The sequence below is a fragment of the Marmota monax genome, unplaced genomic scaffold, assembly GCF_021218885.2.
Source record: "Marmota monax isolate L192 unplaced genomic scaffold, Marmota_monax_Labrador192_F-V1.1 WCK01_AAM20220418_F8-fsc00004, whole genome shotgun sequence".
NCBI classification, from domain to species: Eukaryota; Metazoa; Chordata; class Mammalia; order Rodentia; family Sciuridae; genus Marmota; species Marmota monax.
In genome coordinates this window covers 10,560,493-10,579,945 of record NW_026692881.1, presented here as the reverse complement: position 1 = coordinate 10,579,945, position 19,453 = coordinate 10,560,493, and the positions used below count along the sequence as shown (strand labels likewise).

At 39.9% G+C, this 19,453-nt stretch overlaps 1 protein-coding gene across 1 annotated transcript in view; it reads right to left on the bottom strand.

Moving 5' to 3' along the window:
- Positions 1 to 19,453, bottom strand: part of Plce1 (phospholipase C epsilon 1) — a 363,943-nt gene that overhangs the window by 341,690 nt on the left and 2,800 nt on the right. The gene's annotated exons all lie outside the window — the stretch shown is intronic.

Genomic DNA, 19,453 nt, shown 5'->3' with positions numbered 1-19,453 from the left:
TTGATAAGATTGTTCCATTCAAATATATCTTCACTGGAGGTGACCCCCAAAAGCTCATAAACCAGTAATTAAAATGGAATGGGGCCGGGAGCTAGAAGTGTTTGGGGACAGGAGACTTAATGATTTACTTCTCTGTACTATGATTTTTGTTGTTGTTGTTATTTCTTTACTAAGTGTGTGTGTGTGAAAATGAAAAAAAATCGTTTCACTCTGAATGCTTAGCCTTTCCTTCAGATCAGGTTGACATAGACTCTGGGTGACTTTTATCAAGGTCAGCAGCACTTGCCCTGTTCTAAGTTCTTTTCCCTGCAGATGTCAGAGGGGAAAAAGTACCGAGGAGGCCATCCCCTTACTGGAATTACAAACACTGAGTGTTTCCATGTCTTGGTTATTGTGAGTAATACTGCAATAAAGAGTACAGGTATCTCAGACTGGGGCTGGGGCTCAGCAGTAGAGCGCTCGCCTAGCACGGACGATGTGCTGGGTTGATCTTCAGCACCACATAAAAAAAATAAATAAAATAAAGGTATTGTGTCCAACTACAACTAAAAAAAAGTATTAAAAAAAAAAGAATACAGGTATCCCTTATGGATTCTTCCTTCCTTTCTCTCCCTTTCCCTTCCCCCCTCCCCTTTTGAAAGTACTGGGCTTTAACCCAGGGGTGCTCTACCACTGAGCTACATCTTCAGCCTTTTTTTACTTCTTCTTTTGAGATGGGATGTCGCTAAGTTGCCCAGGCTGCCCTGAAACTCCTGATCCCCTGGTCTCAGCCTCCCAAATCACTAGGATTACAGGCGAGTGCCACGATGCTCAGCTCAATACTTACTTCATTTCTTTTGGATTTATACGCAGAAGTGAGGTTGCTTGGTCATATGGTAGTACTATTTTAAATTTTTTGAGGAACTACCAGATTCTTTGCTGCCAGAGTGTTTGCAGCAATTTGAATTTTCTATCAACATTATATACAAAGGTCCCCTTTTCTCCATGGAGATCATTCAATTTTTAAAATATCAATTTTGAAAAAGTAAAACTGTATGTTTTATTAAATAAAAATATTTCAAGAAATGTCTGATATTTCAAGTAATGTCCCCAGGACATTTGAAAGCCTTTGGTTTCCTCTGCACGACCTGAGCTTCTAGATCTGCACCACAAGGGGGTGCCATTGGATTTTGAATGAGTCACATCACCAGCATTTGGGTTTCCTTTGCCAAGAGAAGACACCACCTCTCTTAATCAGCGGGGGAAGGCTGGGGGTGGGGGCACGAAAAGATACAGCTGTGAGATTGAGAGGGTCGTGGGAGACTGCCTTTTATTTTCCTAAATCTGAAAGAAGGTTAGGGGAAGGTGAGACCAAGAAATCCTTGTTGTAATCATTACATTTCTAAAACCAGAAAAAAGTATTCAGTGCTTGATTCTTGGGGCCTAAGTCTCTTTTCATAATCAGAGTGGAAGAGGAAGGAAGTGGAGTGGAAGGAAGTTTAGAAGTCAGCTTTCTTGGCTCACCCTCTCCTCAAAGAATCTCACAAAAAACCCAGGAAATTGCATGAAAAAAAAAATCTTTTTTTTTTTTTTTGGCTAAATTTTGAATATAATTCCTGGAGACTTTCAGACCCAGGTTAAAGACCCTTTGTTGATTGAATTCAATGAGCCTATTTTACCCAGGAAACACAATTCAGAGAAAGCTTGAGTAGGGATAACTCAAACCCATGGCTTCACTCCTGCTCTGGGGCTCTTTCTAACAAAACTGGACTCTCAGCTGCATTTGGACTTTTCTCACATCTGCAACCAGTAAGGAGCCAGCTGCCCCAAATCATCTGGAAAAGCTGAGTGATGCCTGTCGGGGAAGGACCTCTGAACTGAACTCTGGTGTTCCACAGAACAGTGAGGAGGTAGCAGGTGCGTCCCCAACCCCTCTCCTCACAGAGTCAGATTTATCTATGTATTTAAAACTAGCTGTGGACTTTAAAAACCAGTAGCTAGTTAACAAAAAAGCTGCTGTTTCTTGATGCTTCTTCTGGGGCCACAACCATTACTCCATTTGTCCTCACGATGGCCCTAGGTAGCTTAGCAGGTGTGCTTTGCTTTGTACCCAGTGCTCAGCTGCTGAGAATTCTGGCCATAATGTCTCACAGATTCCCACCCCCAGAATTGCTCTTGGGATGGAACCATCTACAGTGCAGTGGTGGGATTTATGTTTCAGAGCGCTCCTGGGAGAGACCAAGACTAGACTTTACCTGAAACCCAGCGGTGCTGGCCTCTTTCCCTTCCCTGTTGGGTTTTTCTCATAGGCTTCTCCTGAAGAACGTGCCTTGAGTAAGTATTTCTAGATTACGTCCCTGTTTTATCCACTCAATATTGTGTTACAGTGATTTTCTTTTAGTTTCATCTGTGTAAATACAGTTAGGAAAAGAACTACAAGAATCTAATTTCTGAAAGTAGCTTTCTTTTTAGCCTAATGTATTAAATAGGGGGATAGTCATTTGTATTTTTAAAAAAAAAAAACTTTTTGTAGTTGTAGATGGACAGAATGCCTTTATTTTATTTGTTTATTTTTATTTTATTTTATTTTTTTAAAATGTTTATTTTTTAATTTTTTTAGGTGGACACAATATCTTTATTTTATTGTTATGTGATGCTGAGAATCGAACCCAGTGCCTCACGCATGCTAGGCAAGTACTCTGCCACTGAGCTGCAGACCCAGCCCCAGTCATTTACATTTTTTATTATTATAAATTATAAATAAGAATATATTTATGTATATTTATGTATTTTTTCCTGCATTTCAGGGTTTTTTTCTTCTCTTTTTGAGAAGTCCAAGAAATGGAGTACCTGGGTCACAGGTTCTAGTAAACATTGCAAATTTACTTTCAAAACAACTTTACCAATTTATGCTCCTAACCACAGAGCCAATTTTGCAATTTTGAGTCCTCCTGCCAGTAATGAGAATTATTGAAAATCGAAAAAAAAAAAAACAAGCCCCCTAAATTCGAAGTGAGACAAGCTGCTCCATTACTTTATTTTGATTTATAGTAAAGATGATTTTTTTCCATATATTTATAAGTCATTTGTGTTTCCCATTTGGGGAGTTTCCTGTTTATTTAGGACTTTAATAATAAATTTGCTGAAATTTTTATGTCCAATCTGGAAAAATATTATCCTGGTTGTGGACTTGGTTACTAAGCCCTTAATTTAGAGTTATTTATCCTGTCATTTCTCCAGAACATCTTCTACCTGCTCCTTGGCAGAGTGTATGGGGGAAGATCTGAGTCTGAGGAAGTTCTGTTAGTAATTAACATGACCAGATTTACCTCCCTTGCCAGGGACAAGGTGGAACACCTCAAAGAGAGGATTTCTAAACATACAGTGCAATGAGATAATTTAACAAAATATTTTAAATGGACTGGAGGCAGAAAGGAAAACAACCTAGTGGAGCCAGAAAATATTCCCACATTTATGAGGAAGCACAAAGCACACTCAAAAAGATGACATGGTTCAAAATAAGCACAAGAGTGAGGGCCTCAGGACCCATGTACCTTGAAGGTACTTACAAACACAGACGCCCATGTTAGGTTTGTTTCAGGTTTTGAAAGTGTTTGTCACTTGGTTGTTTACTTATTTCGGAAATAGAGTGACAAGAGAAATAAAATTGCATAGATAATCAACACTGAAAGGCAAGTCAGCCTTTCAGCCAACTTAGAGTAGTGCTATCGTTTGTCTATTTTTATGATTAAAAACTTGGTGCTGACAATTTTTCAAGAGACAAGATTAAATTCTGTAGTGAAATTCTTCAAGCTTTGGCTCTAGCCAGGGGTGAACTTGATTTGGGAAAATCTGAGAAAATAAGCTCCATTAATTCAGAGGTGTAGAAAGAAAGGATCTTGAAATACCCCTCACTTCTCCAGGCACATTATTGAACGTAGCACATTCCTCACAGCAGCTGTTCCAAATCTTTTCACTTTCCCCAAACCCTCCTAAGTTGTGTGGAGAAGACAGACCCTGGGTGACCCTCATCATCCAGGTTCCCCCTCAGCTCCCGACACCCCCAGCTTTCCTCCCACTCAATTCTAAGTTGTTTTAAGATAGTCAATCAACTTTCTTGGCTTTAGATTCCCCTTCTGCTAACATAAAGCAGAGTGCCTTATTCATGGGAATAGTTCACTAATTAAGACTTTAAAATGAGTGATTGAGCAAAATCAACCTCACAGGGATTCCAGATTTTATCTGCGGTCAGACTGACTAGAGCCAGTTGGCTTGGCTAATGAACTGAGAAGGAGCATGGCAGAGTGCCCCCTACAGCCCTAACTTTGAACCTGGCTCTACCATTCATTAACTGGGGGGTGATCTTGAATAAACTGCTTAATCTCTCTCGTCCTCCCTCCTCATTCCTCAGATGCTTTATCTCTAAAAATGAGGATAATAAAAATTTTTGTCTCACGGAACACTTGGGAGGATTAAATAAAAGCAGAGACTTGGCACAGAATGTGCCACTTAATAAGTGCTCAAAGTAGCCATAACACATATATTTATTGCCATAAATAATCAGTTTGTAAACTGTCTTTGTAATCTCTGTGTCATATGCAGCTGAATCTCAGTTAAAAAAAAAAGGGAAAGTAAGGGTTGGGGATATAGTTAAGTGCCTTAATTAATGTGTATAAGGTCATGTGTTGGATCCCCAGCATTGCAAAAAAAAAAAGCAAAAATACAATAAGAAAAGAAAGATGTTGATGGTGATGTGGTGGAAATTGTCTGTCTCTGGTGTTAGGAAATTTCCCCCTTCCCATCTCACTGAGCTCCAGGAGACTATGGTCTCCTTTCTTTTTTTTTTTTTTTTGTTTGTGCTGGGTACTGGGGATTGAATTCAGGGGCACTGGACTACTGAGCCACATCCCCAGCCCTATTTGTATTTTATTTAGAGACAGGGTCTCACTGAGTTGCTTAGTGCCTTGCTAAGTTGCTGAGGCTGGCTTTGAACTTGCAATCCTCCTATCGCAGCCTCCAGAGCTGCTGGGATTACAGGTGTGTGCCACTGTGCCCGGGTCTCCTTTAAGCTCATGCCTGCCATGGGATTGGATGCATTTAATGTCTGTGCAGCTGAGTTGCTTGAACCCTCCTCATGCCCCTTCTCATTGAATAAACTCCTGACAAGCTGTTTTCTTCTGTACCTGTCTGATCACGTCTTAGAAATCACTTTTATTTTGCAAACAATAAAGCTTTCCCTTTGGCATTCTTGTCAGAATATAATCACAAAGATTTTAAGGCAGAATAATTAATATGTATTCATTATTCATTAGTCTATGCAGTAAATGCATAGATAATACACTATTATTAGATGTGTATTGTTTTCTTAAAGAGTACCATGTTGTTTGTTTCCCCTTCTTAATCCTTTAAACACCAGTCAACTCACCTGAGTTTAATTTTCTAAAATTATGTCTGGCTGTGGCGACCTCTACTGGTAAAATTGAGCTCTCAAGCAAGGGAATTGTCGGCATCTAGCCTCAAAGTTATTTTGACCATTCTCTTTTTCCCTATATGTAGTCTAGGCAGAGGTCCAACTCAACATTGTTTGATGATGAGAATTACTAAACCACTTCATTAAAAAGTCTTTACTGTTAATGATTTCTGAATCTAAAAATTTTTGTTTGAAATACTACTACAATCTTTGCTGGAAAGGAAAAAAATAAACAGACCAAGGGCTGGGGCAGCCTTTAGAAAGGACCATTTGTGAAATAATGCACAGAATCTTGAAAAGCTATTGCATTAAAATAACTTTTTTTTTTCAGAGCTGGGGATGGAACCCTGGGTTGTCTCCTTAGCTGGTTTCTTTGCTGTTTTCTAAACCAATCATTGGTAAAAAGGATTGGGATTAGCATGATCAGTTTATAGTCTAATTAAAATTCACCCCAAACATGGTCCTTTCCCTAAGGTTGGGTTGGAGTTACCTTCCCAGAACACATGGCCTGAGAACAAAATTGGGGCTATTCAAGTAAAGCATAGGGGAGGAGGATGGGTTTGCAAAAGCCTCCAATAGTGTCTATAACCAAGGGAAGGAAGGAAGGGAATGGGAGGGGAGGAGTGAAAGGAAGGGAAAGGGAGGGGAGAGGAAAGGAGGGGAGGGGAGGGCAGAGAAGGGCAGGGTCATTGGAAAAGAAATTTGAAAAAGAAATATCTGGAAAAGGGAAGGTACTGGAGAATGAGATTGATCAAGTTATGTTGTATGTACATATGAATATGGCATAATGTATCCCAGTGGTATGTATAATTATAATGCACTAATTAAAAATAATAAAAAATATCTGAAGCAACTGAAAAAGAAGGGAAACTCCAGGCAGTTAGCTGACTTCAGGGTTTTGAAGGCCAAATTCCCCAGAAATGAGTGAGTCCAACTGAATATTATCAACTTTTTATTTTCTCCATTAGAGGCTTTTTAAAAAATCAGCAACACTTATAGTTAATTTCTTGGCAGGGAGTTATTTTGTTTTGTTTTTCGCAGTACTGGGCATTGAATATAGAGGCACTTTACAACTGTACCACATCCCAGTTCTTTTTATTTTTTATTTTGAGACAGGGCCTCTCTTAAGTTACCCAGGCTGGCCTTGAATTTGCAATCCTCCTTACTCAGCCTCTTAAGTAGCTGCTGGGATAGCAGGCATGTCACCACACCACACTAGCAAGATTTTTTAATAAAAAAAATGTTCCTGCTGACTTCATACAGATTTTTTCTTTTCTTTCCTTCTTTTTTTTCCTACCCATATTATTTGAAAAAATAATAAAATCTGTATAAGGTAAGTATGTTAATAATAGCCTTGTGTTGATGTTAATTTCCTGGTTTTGCAAATGTTACTGTGGTTATTTGGGGGAATATTGTTTTAAAGGAAATATATACTGCAGAATTTTAGGGGTGTGATAATTAATTTTATGTGTCAATGTGGCTAGGCTGTAACAACCAATTGTTTGGTCAAACACTAATTTACATGTTCTTGAGAAGATATTTTTTAGATGTGATTGACATTTAACTAAGTAGACTTTGAGAAAAGCAGATTACCTTCCATAATTTGGATGGGCCTCATCCAATCCATTGAATGCTTTGAGAACAAAGACTGAGGTTTCCCAAACAAGGAGGAATTCTTAAAACTGACATAGAAACTCTCCCTGCCCTGTGGAATTCAGACCCCACTGCCACATGAACTTGTACTTGAACTTCCAGCCTGCCCCACCCTGTTGTGTGAATGTCATAGAGTGGACTGACACAAGCCTGGATAGTACAGCCTCATAGGCACCTGTAGACTACAAGCCTGTATATGTTACCATACTGAGTACTACAGGAAATCGTAACAGTGTTATTCTAAACAGGGTTGTTTATGCCAGCAAAAACCACAAACACATGAATAATGCTTTGTGGTGTGATGCCGCAGCTACGACCTCTGACATCACTAGGCAACAGGAATTTTTCAGCTCCATTAGAATCTTAAGGAACCACCCTGGTATGTGTGTTCAGTCACTGACTGAAACATGGTTATTCTATAGTGCATGACTGTAGGTTTTGTTTCGCTGGAAAATCCTGACTAACACAAGGAGTAAAGGTCATCACGTTTTCAACTTACTCTCAATGTTAACTTTTGGGGAATCTGGGTGAAAGGTAATGGGAACTCTTTGTACAACGCTTGCAGTGTTTTCTTTAATTTTGAAATCACATCAAAATAAAAAGTTAGAACGCAAGCAAAGTTTATTCAAAAGCGAATTTGACACACAGCTTTCCTGTCATCCACATGCATATAAATTTGGCTAAGTTTCCAAGGTAGCCAACAAAGTCCCATTTAATACATAGTGTAGCTGAAATACCGTGCCCTCCCAAGAGGATTCAAGAGGAAGAACACGACTCTGTTTTAATAGTGATTCAATCAATTAAATAAAATTGAATAGTCGATTTTAATTCTTTTCCTTGGATGGAAAAATGATTGTACAGTTTTTAATATTCAACCACTAATGTGAAAGAGTGGAGAAAACAACAGTTGGTGGGGTGAAGAAAGGATGAAAAGCATTAAAAAAGAAGAAATAAGTGCTCAGGTGTACCTAGAGAGGAAGGAGGAGAGTTTGAGGAAGAATTTGTTTGATTTGATTTATTCAGAAGAAATGTGAGGAGATTTATATCCTGAGGGGATGGAGCTGGGGTTATATCAGACAGAAACAAACTTGTCATATATGAGTAAGGAAGGGCATTTTATTTTATTTGTTACTAACACTTTTAAAAAGAATACAACTAGAAGACCAATATAAAGTTGTTAATTTTTACATTTGCCAAGTGAAGCTTAAAAAAATAGCACATAGCCACTTAGCCACCCAAGCACTGACTACTCACAATTACCGTCATGTCAGAAAGAGTTAAACTAAAAAATAGACACGGCATAATGTGAACAGAGTAAATTGATCAAAATGTACTAATTTCACCACAGATTGTTTATATGACTCTGGATTTGGGAGTGGGTCCTAGTTAAGCACATAAAACAGTTATGTGTCCCCCTGGCAGGCTGTGTGGAGCCCCCGGGGGGGGGAGGGGGTTGTCAAACACAAAGTTTGGATGGATGCCCATCACCAGCTCCTCCGTTGTGGCCCTGGTTCTTCCTCAGACTCGTTTCCCTTTGTTCTCAGCATTAATCCAGGTGTGTCCTGATCTGGCTGCAGGCTTCTGGTTTTTCCTCTCCTGAGGAAGTTTATAGGTGGGACCTATGGCATCCACCTCCACTTGCACTTGTTTTATTGAAATTGCATGTGTATTTGCCGAGTTTATGTTTTTTTTTTTTTCCCTCTGTCTTTTGTTAATTTTCAAACCCACTTATCTCTTTCTGGTTCGTGTAGTTTCTTTTTTTAAAAAACAACATTTATTTTTTAGTTGTGGATGGACACAATACCTTTATTTTATTTTTATGTGGTGCTGAGGATCAAACCCAGTGCCTCATGCATGCTAGGCAAGCGCTCTGCCTCTGAGCCACAACCCCAGTCCCTTTCCTCTGCTTTGGTCTCATCTATAACTCACTATTGGTCCTCAAGGATTTGTTTGGGTTGGAGAATTTCATCCGCACCTGTTTCTGCTTCTCTGATTCAATATTAGGTGCCTCCTGCTTCACAGGATGGTCGGTCTAGGTGCAGACTTCCTGGTGGGAATAGAGCCATTTCCCTGAACTTCATTTAGGCCCTTCTCTGATCTGTGATCTTTGGGGTGAAGTCCAAGGCAATTCATCTCCTTATATCTATAAAAAAAAATACTAAAAAGAGCTGTGGGTCAAGCAGAACTGTGTGTGGTCCACCCTGGCCTGTTCTTTACTAGCTATGTGACTTCACACAAATCTCAAAAACTCTACTAAGCCTTATCTTTCTCATTTGTAACACAGGGAAGATAAAAACCTTAAAAGGTTTCCCCAAGGATAAAATGAAAAGCTGTATAAGGAACTTTGACAATGTGCTGTCATGTGGCAGGCTCAAAGATGGTGCTATTATTGTAACTCTCATTTCTTCTCTGCATTTTCTAGATTTGTGCTTCCAAACATGGTAACTGCTACATGTGGCCATCAAGCATTGGAAATGTGGTTGGTCTCAATTGAGACAAGCAGTCAACATGACATATAGTCCAGACTTTGGAGGATTAGTGTGACAAACAGGATGTACAATATCTCACCACTAATTTTTATATTGATAACATGTTAAAATGGATAACATTGTGGACATATTGGGTTAAATAAAATCTTATTAAAATTAATTTGTTTTTGCATTATTTAGAATGGCTTCCCTTTCAAAATTACTTATATAGTCTGTACTGTATTTCTGTTGGATAACACTATTGTAGAATCCTGAGTTTTGTCTGTGAAATAGATCGACAAATTGTTGTTGTCTGAAATCTTTCCTTAGAGATCCCTCCTGGATATGATTCCATTGCTCACCTGACTTCCCTCCTGAGGATATCATGTCTTTACCACTTATTTGACCTCAAACATCTGCTTCGTTTTATTTTTCATGTACTTAAAAGATTAAAGATAGGTGTCATCTGGAAAAGGCAGCCCACACATCCCAGCAGATCCCCCAGGGGAGGCACCTCCTCCTCACAGATCACTGTTTAGGGTCAAGTCATGAAGGGAAGAGAAATATGGCTGCTTGGCATGTAAATAGCAAATATTAGGTACTGATTGAAGTATTCTGGGTGCAAGTAACAGAAATGAATTTCAACTTAATCACAAACAGGCAATTAATTGGAAGGATAGTGAAGACCTCACAGACTTGACAGAAGAGCTTAACAACTGGCTATCAGAGGGGATAGGATCTGGTGTAGTCACAGGAGATACATAGTCAGCATCCATGGTCCATCTTTCTGGGCACTGCCATTGAACTGCTCAGTGGTATACCTTCATCTCATGTAACTCTGTTTAAGATTCAAATTACCAAAAGAGAAACCTGACTTTGTTGAGCTCAGGATGGGCCCACCCACTTCTTAGGCCACTTGGGGTAGAATTCTGTATCACCAGCTCCACCAAAACTATAGGAATTAAGTTTGGGTAGTTTCTCAAAGGAAGCAGGTTATGGCAGAAACAATGCTATATGTTCACCAAATTCTGTTTTCTTTTCCTCTCCCTGAGTGTAAAAGAAAACCTTATTTTCTATCTTTTTTTTTTTTTTCAGTTAGGGTAAAGTGAGTGGGATGTAGGTAAAATTTTCCTTGTCCATAAAATGTTGACATACTTGGAAGCTGTATGTTTAGTAAGTCAGAATCGTGGAATGGAAGAAGGTGGTAAGTCTGAGGCACCACTTAAAGGAGAGATACAACAGCCTAGCAAGTGGGATGCATTGGTTAGATCCTCAGCACCACATTAAAATAAATAAATAAATAAAGGTATTGTGTTCATCCACAACTTAAAAATTAGGAAAAAAATATCCTTTCACCATGTGACTTCCTGTCCTGCATTCTACCCTTAGTAGGGAGGTGGCATTGGTATTGAAAAGGGTAAGGTCTTTGTCAGGATCATTAATGTGAGGAGACTGGAATTTTCTAGGTATGTAACCACATTCGACATCTTTAAACTCCTTTTCTAATAGACCTACCTTCCAAAAGTGGTGAGGATTGAAAGTGACAAAAGACTAAGAAGCCCCCGGCCTGGATGGGACTTATAAATGCATTTCCTCTCCCAGAAAAAACTGCTTCACTTGCTGTGGAATGGCAGACATTTTTCTCAGGGCCACTTAAAGGAGTCTTAGAGAATATATTCCTTCCTGTTAAAAATGCTGAGAGCCAGGAACCTGTAATCCCAGTGACTTGGGAAGTTGAGGCAGGAACATAACAAGTTCAAAGCCAGCCTCAGCAACTCAGTTAGGTCCTGTCTCAAAATAAAAAAAAAATTAAAAGGGCTGAGGATGGGCTCAGTTGTTAAGTGCCCCTGGCTTCAATTCCCAGTTAAAAAAAAAAAAAAAAAAAAGCTGAAACTTGTCTTTTTGTATTTTCTTCAATCACAGAGCATGTGAGAATCCAGGTCTGGTCTGTAGACTGGCTGAGGCAGGAGAGGAGACAGTAAAAGAAATCAGAAAATTGAGCGGGTGATAGACCAGATGATAGCAGCGAACATCTCTGTGTGCACACGTCTCTACCTCTGCATCTCTTTTACCCTTTTTCTTTCTTGTTCCTTTTTTTAAAATCAAATCATCTTTTAATTGTGTTCCATTGATTTTATTTTTTATTTTATTTTTGATTACGTTAAATACCCACTTTCAAAATTCAAGATATGAAGGAGACTTTATGAACAAAGTTCCCTCTTACTCTGCCCTTCAGCTGCCAGGTTCCTCTCCCCAAAGACAGCCAGTGTTAACAGCTTCCTGTATATCCTCCTGAGATATTCCCTTCTTATACAAATGAACAAGTACTCTACCATGATATGAATCTTGTTTTTCTCACTTAGAAATATTGCAGATTATTCCATACCCATGCATGGAAAACTTCCTGTTCTCAATTTATTTTAAAATGCTTTTTATGTGGGCTGGGGTTATGGCTCAGTGGCAGAGTGCTTGCCTAGCAGGTGTGAGGCACTGGGTTTGATTCTCAGCACCGCATATAAATAAATAAAACAAAGGTCCATTGACAACTAAAAAAAATAAAAATTAGGCCGGCAAGGTAGACGGAACTGTGACCACCCACAGAGCAGGCCCAGTGGCCTGCTGAGGGGCAGAGCCGCCCCCCACCCCCCGCGCCTGCCAGGTAGGCGGAACTGTGACCACCGACAGAAAAGGCCCAGTGGCCCGCGGAGGGGCAGAGCTTCCAATCACTCCTGCAAGGTAGGCGGGCCTGCGACCAACCGGCAGAAGAGGAGCAGCGGCCTGCTGAGGGGCAGAGCCGCCCCCCACCCCCTGTGCCTGCCAGGTAGGCGGAACTGTGACCACCGACAGAAAAGGCCCAGTGGCCCGCGGAGGGGCAGAGAAGCCAACCACTCCTGCAAGGTAGGCGGGCCTGCGACCCACCGGCAGAACAGGCGCAGCGGCCTGCTGAGAGGTAGAGCCGCCCCCTCCCCCAGCGCCTGCAAGGTAGACGGAACTGTGACCACCCACAGAACAGGCCCAGCGGCCTGCTGAGGGGCAGAGCTGCCCCCTACCCCACCACCCCCCCGCACCTGCCAGGTAGGCGGAACTGTGACCACCGACAGAAAAGGCCCAGTGGCCCGCCGAGGGGCAGAGAAGCCAACCACTCCTGCAAGGTAGGCGGGCCTGCGACCCACCGGCAGAACAGGCGCAGCGGCCTGCTAGAGGCAGAGCCGCCCCCTCCCACCGCGCCTGCAAGGTAGACGGAACTGTGACCACCCACAGAACAGGCCCAGAGGCCTGCTGAGGGGCAGAGCCGCCCCCTGCCCCGTGCCTGCAAGGTAGGCATAACTGTGACCACCAACAGAAGAGGCCAGACCTGCAACCGACAGACAGAACAGGCCCAGTGGCCTGAGGAAGGGTAGAGCCGCCCCCCCTGGGCCTACAAGGTAGGTGGACCTGCAACCCACCGGCAGAACAGCCCCAGAGGCCTGCAGAGGGGCAGTGCCGCTGCCTGCGCCTGCAAAGTAGGCAGAACTGTGACCACCGACAGAACAAGCCTAGCGGCCCGCAGAGGGACAGAGCCGCCGCCCGCGCCTGCAGGGTAGGCGGACCTGCTACCAACCTGCAGAACAGGCCCAGCGGCCTGCCAGCGTGGTAGGCACATTGCCCCAATTGGAGGAGGGGCAGAGCCGCTGCCCGCGCCTGTGAGGGAGACTTTGCAACTATACAAGACCAATATAAATATATAGGGGGAAAATTCAATAGCACAACAGTTTCACCAAGTAGAAAGGAACGCGAACAGTATGAAGAGACAAGGAAAGAAAGGACCACAAGCAATGCAGGTCAACTCAACGTTAGAAGAGGTAATAGCTGCAGCAGATGGAATGTCAGATAAAGAATTCAGGATATACATGCTTCAGATGATCTGGAGTCTCAAGGAAGACATCAGACAGCAAAATCAGACAAGGAAAGATCACTTCAACAATGAATTACATAAACAAATCCAAGAAGCAAAAGATCAACTATACAGGGAGATAGAGGTTATAAAAAACAAACAAACAGAAATCCTAGAAATGCAGGAAGCAATAAACCAACTTAAAAACTCAATTGAGAATACTACCAGCGGAGTAGAACACTTAGAAGATAGAACATCAGACAATGAAGATAAAGTATTTCAACTTGAAAAGAACATACACAGCTCAGCAAGACTGTTAAGAAACCATGAGCAGAACATCCAAGAAATATGGGAAAACATCAAGAGACCAAATTTAAGAGTCAATGGGATACAGGAAGGGACAGAGTTTCAAACCAAAGGAATGAGCAATCTATTCAATGAAATAATACGAGAAAACTTCCCAGACTTGAAGAATGAGACAGAATCCCAAATCCTAGAAGCCTACAGGATGCCGAATGTGCAAAATCATAAGAGACCCACACCTAGACACATTATAATGAAGATGCCCAACATACAGAATAAGGAGAGAATTTTAAAAGCTACAAGAGAAAGGAAGCAGATCACATTTAGGGGTAAGCCAATCAGGATAACAGCTGATCTTTCAACACAGACTCTGAAAGCTAGAAGATCCTGGAATAACATATTTCAAACACTGAAACAAAATGGGTTCCAACCAAGAATTGTGTTTCCAGCAAAATTAAGCTTCAGGATGGAAGATGAAATTAAAACCTTCCACGATAAACAAAAGTTAAAAGAATTTGCAGCTAGAAAACCATCTCTTCAAAACATCCTTGGCAAAACATTACAGGAAGAGGAAATGGAAAATAACAATGAAAACCAATAGTGGGAGGTAGGACAGTAAAGGGGGGAAAATAATCAAAGAGGAAAACAAATCATGTTTAGTAACATAAATAAACAAATATGGCTGGAAGAACAACCCATATCTCAATAATAACCCTAAATGTTAATGGCTTAAACTCACCAATCAAGAGATACAGGCTAGTAGAATGGATCACAAAACAAGACCCAACAATATGCTGCCTACAGGAGACACATTTGATTGGAAAAGATATACATAGGCTGAAGGTGAAAGGTTGGGAAAAATCATATCACTCATATGGACTTCGGAAACAAGCAGGAGTATCCATACTCATATCAAATAAAATAGATTTCAAGCCAAAGTTAATCAAAAGGGATAAAGAGGGACACTACATACTGCTTAAGGGAACCATACACCAACAAGACATAACAATCATAAATATATATGCCCCAAACAATGGTGCAGCTATGTTCATCAAACAAACTCTTCTCAAGTTCAAGAGTCTAATAGACCACCCTACAATAATCATGGGAGACTTCAACACACCTCTCGCCACTGGACAGATCGTCCAAACAAAAGTTGAATAAGGAAACTATAGAACTCAACAACACAATTAATAACCTAGACTTAATTGACATATATAGAATATACCACCCAACATCAAGCAGTTACACTTTTTTCTCAGCAGCACATGGATCCTTCTCAAAAATAGATCATATATTATGTCACAGGGCAACTCTTAGACAATATAAAGGAGTAGAGATAATACCATGCATCCTATCTGATCATAATGGAATGGAACTGAAAATCAACGATAAAAGAAGGAAGGAAAAAGCATACATCACTTGGAGAATGAACAATAGGTTACTGAATGATCAATGGGTTATAGAAGACATCAAGGAGGAAATTAAAAAATTCTTAGAGATTAATGAAAACACAGACACAACATATTGGAATCTATGGGACACATTGAAAGCAGTTCTAAGAGGAAAATTCATTGCTTGGAGTTCATTCCTTAAAAAAAGAAAAAACCAACAAATAAATGATCTCATACTTCGTCTCAAAATCCTAGAAAAAGAAGAGCAAAACAACAGCAAAAGAAGTAGAAGGCAAGAAATAATTAAAATCAGAGCTGAAATTAATGAAATCGAAACAAAAGAAACAATTGAAAAAATTGACAAAAGTAAAAGTTGGTTCTTTGAAAAAATAAACAAAATCGACAGACCCTTAGCCATGCTAGCGAAGAGAAGAAGAGAGAGAACTCAAATTACTAGCATACAGGATGAAAAAGGCAATATCACAACAGACACTTCAGATATACAGAAGATAATCAAAAATTATTTTGAATCCTTATACTCCAATAAATTAGAAGATAGTGAAGGCATCGATAAATTTCTTAAGTCATATGATCTGCCCAGATTGAGTCAGGAGGATATAGACAACCTAAACAGACCAATATCAATTGAGGAAATAGAAGAAACCATCAAAAGACTACCAACTAAGAAAAGCCCAGGACCGGATGGGTATACAGCAGAGTTTTACAAAACCTTTAAAGAGGAACTAATACCAATACTTTTCAAGCTACTTCAGGAAATAGAAAAAGAGGGAGAACTTCCAAATTCATTCTACGAGGCCAACATCACCCTGATACCTAAAGCAGACAAAGACACTTCAAAGAAAGAAAACTACAGACCAATATCTCTAATGAACCTAGATGCAAAAATCCTCAATAAAATCAGGCGAATCGGATACAAAAACATATCAAAAAAATTGTGCACCATGATCAAGTAGGATTCATCCCTGGGATGCAAGGCTGGTTCAATATACGGAAATCAATAAATGTTATTCACCACATCAATAGACTTAAAAATAAGAACCATATGATCATCTCGATAGATGCGGAAAAAGCATTCGACAAAGTACAGCATCCCTTTATGTTCAAAACTCTAGAAAAACTAGGGATAACAGGAACATACCTCAATATTGTAAAAGCAATCTATGCTAAGCCTCAGGCTAGCATCATTCTGAATGGAGAAAAATTGAAGGCATTCCCTCTAAAATCTGGAACAAGACAGGGATGCCCTCTCTCTCCACTTCTCTTCAACATAGTTGGGAATCAACCTAACAAAAGAGGTGAAAGACTTATACAATGAAAACTACAGAACCCTAAAGAGAGAAATAGAAGAAGATCTTAGAAGATGGAAAAATATACCCTGTTCATGGATAGGCAGAACTAACATCATCAAAATGGCGATATTACCAAAAGTTCTCTATAGGTTTAATGCAATGCCAATCAAAATCCCAACGGCATTTCTTGTAGAAATAGATAAACCAATCATGAAATTCATATGGAAAAATAAAAGACCCAGAATAGCAGAAACAATGCTAAGCAGGAAGTGTGAATCAGGCGGTATAGCGATACCAGACTTCAAACTATACTACAGAGCAATAGTAACAAAAACAGCATGGTACTGGTACCAAAACAGGCGGGTGGACCAATGGTACAGAATAGAGGACACAGAAACCAATCCACAAAACTACAACTACCTTATATTTGATAAAGGGGCTAAAAGCATGCAATGGAGGAAGGATAGCATCTTCAACAAATGGTGCTGGGAAAACTGGAAATCCATATGCAACAAAATGAAACAGAATCCCTTTCTCTCGCCATGCACAAAAGTGAATTCAAAATGGATCAAGGAGCTTGATATCAAATCAGAGACGTGCCGTCTGATAGAAGAAAAAGTTGGCTACGATCTACATATTGTGGGGTCGGGCTCCAAATTCCTCAATAGGACACCCATAGCACAAAAGTTAATAACAAGAATCAACAAATGGGACTTACTCAAACTAAAAAGTTTTTTCTCAGCTAAAGAAACAATAAGAGAGGTAAATAGGGAGCCTACATCCTGGGAACAAATCTTTACTCCTCACACTTCAGATAGAGCCCTAATATCCAGAGTATACAAAGAACTCAAAAAATTAGACAATAAGAGAACAAACAACCCAATCAACAAATGGGCCAAGGACCTGAACAGACACTTCTCAGAGGAGGACATACAGTCAATCAACAAGTACATGAAAAAATGCTCACCATCTCTAGCAGTCAGAGAAATGCAAATCAAAACCACCCTAAGATACCATCTCACTCCAGTTAGATTGGCAGCTATTATGAAGTCAAACAACAACAAGTGCTGGCGAGGATGTGGGGAAAAGGGTACACTTGTACATTGCTGGTGGGACTGCAAATTGGTGCAGCCAATTTGGAAAGCAGTATGGAGATTTCTTGGAAAGCTGGGAATGGAGCCACCATTTGACCCAGCTATTCCCCTTCTCGGTCTATTCCCTAAAGACCTAAAAAGAGCATGGTACAGGGACACTGCTACATCGATGTTCATAGCAGCACAATTCACAATAGCAAGACTGTGGAACCAACCTAGATGCCCTTCAATAGATGAATGGATAAAAAAAATGTGGCATTTATACACAATGGAGTATTACTCTGCATTAAAAAATGACAAAATCATAGAATTTACAGGGAAATGGATGGCATTAGAGCAGATTATGCTAAGTGAAGCTAGCCAATCCCTAAAAAACAAATGCCTAATGTCTTCTTTGATATAAGGAGAGTAACTAAGAACAGAGTAGGGTCGAAGAGCATGAGAAGAAGATTAACATTAAACAGGGATGAGAGGTGGGAGGGAAAGGGAGAGAGAAGGGAAATTGCATGGAAATGGAAGGAGACCCTCAGAGTTATACAAAAGTACATACAAGAGGAAGTGAGGGGAAAGGGAAAAATAATACAAGGGGGACAAATGAATGTCAGTAGAGGGGGCAGAGAGAGAAGAGGGGAGGGGAGGGGAGGGGAGGGGGGATAGTAGAGGATAGGAAAGGCAGCAGAACACAACAGACACTAGTATGGCAATATGTAAATCAATGGATGTGTAACTGATGTGATTCTGCAATCTGTATATGGGGTAAAAATGGGAGCTCATAACCCACTTGAATCAAAGTGTGAAATATATCAAGAACTATGTAATGTTTTGAACAGCCAACAATAAAAAATTAAAAAAAAATAAAAATAAAAATTAAAAATTAAAAAAATGCTTTTTATGTTATTTTATGTAGGTACCATGACTTACCTAACCAGTACCCTACTGAAGAACATTCAGGTGAGTTCCATTTTTTTGCTATTACAAATAAGGCTGTGGTGTATGATCTCGTACATACCATTTTGTACTTAAGCAAGTGTACCTGTAAGATCAATACTTCAAATGGAATTTCTGGGTTTTAAAAGAGTATGTGCATGTGTGAATTTGATAGATGCTGCTAAATTACCCTTCATAGAAGTTTTACCAATGTATACTGCAAAGTATTAAAGTCTGACTTTCTAAAATTCACAAAAGAACCACAACATATACATAGGATGTAACAGTGACAACTTACTCTGACCCAGTGGCCATGTGCCAGTTGGACTGCTTGGGTTTTATTGGCTATCTTTTGGGGTGGGAAATTTGAAACTCTTTTGTAGATTAAGAGTTGTTTAGTTTCACAATTCTAAAGTGAAACATCACATTAAGGATGTTTCTAACAAATCAAGTGTTATTTACTAGCTGTGTTTCAGACTGTCAGAACATCATGATGAAGTTAGGTTTGGTGATGGGTTTATTCTTTCAATATTTCAAACTGAATATATATGTGATATGTATATACAAGTACTTTTTTTTTTTAGTGTTGTGATCAAAGTTGGAGCCTCACAGGCTGGGCAAATGCTCTACCACTGAACTACATCCCCAGCCCCTAAAATATCTATTTAATCTGTGGTTCTCAAACTTCTGTTCTTAGACCCCCCTTATTCTCTGAAAAATTACTGAAGACTCCAAAGTACTTCTATTTATACTGGTTAAATATATAGATGTTTTACCATATTTGAAAGCAAAATTGAAATTTAAAAAAGATTTCCATTACATGTCAACATAAATAACATTTTTGTAAAAATTAACTATTTTCCAAAAAAATTAGTGAAGAGTGGTATTTATATATATATATATATATATATATATATGTGTGTGTGTGTGTGTGTGTGTGTGTGTATGTGTGTGTGTGTATACACACACTGCAAATCTGGC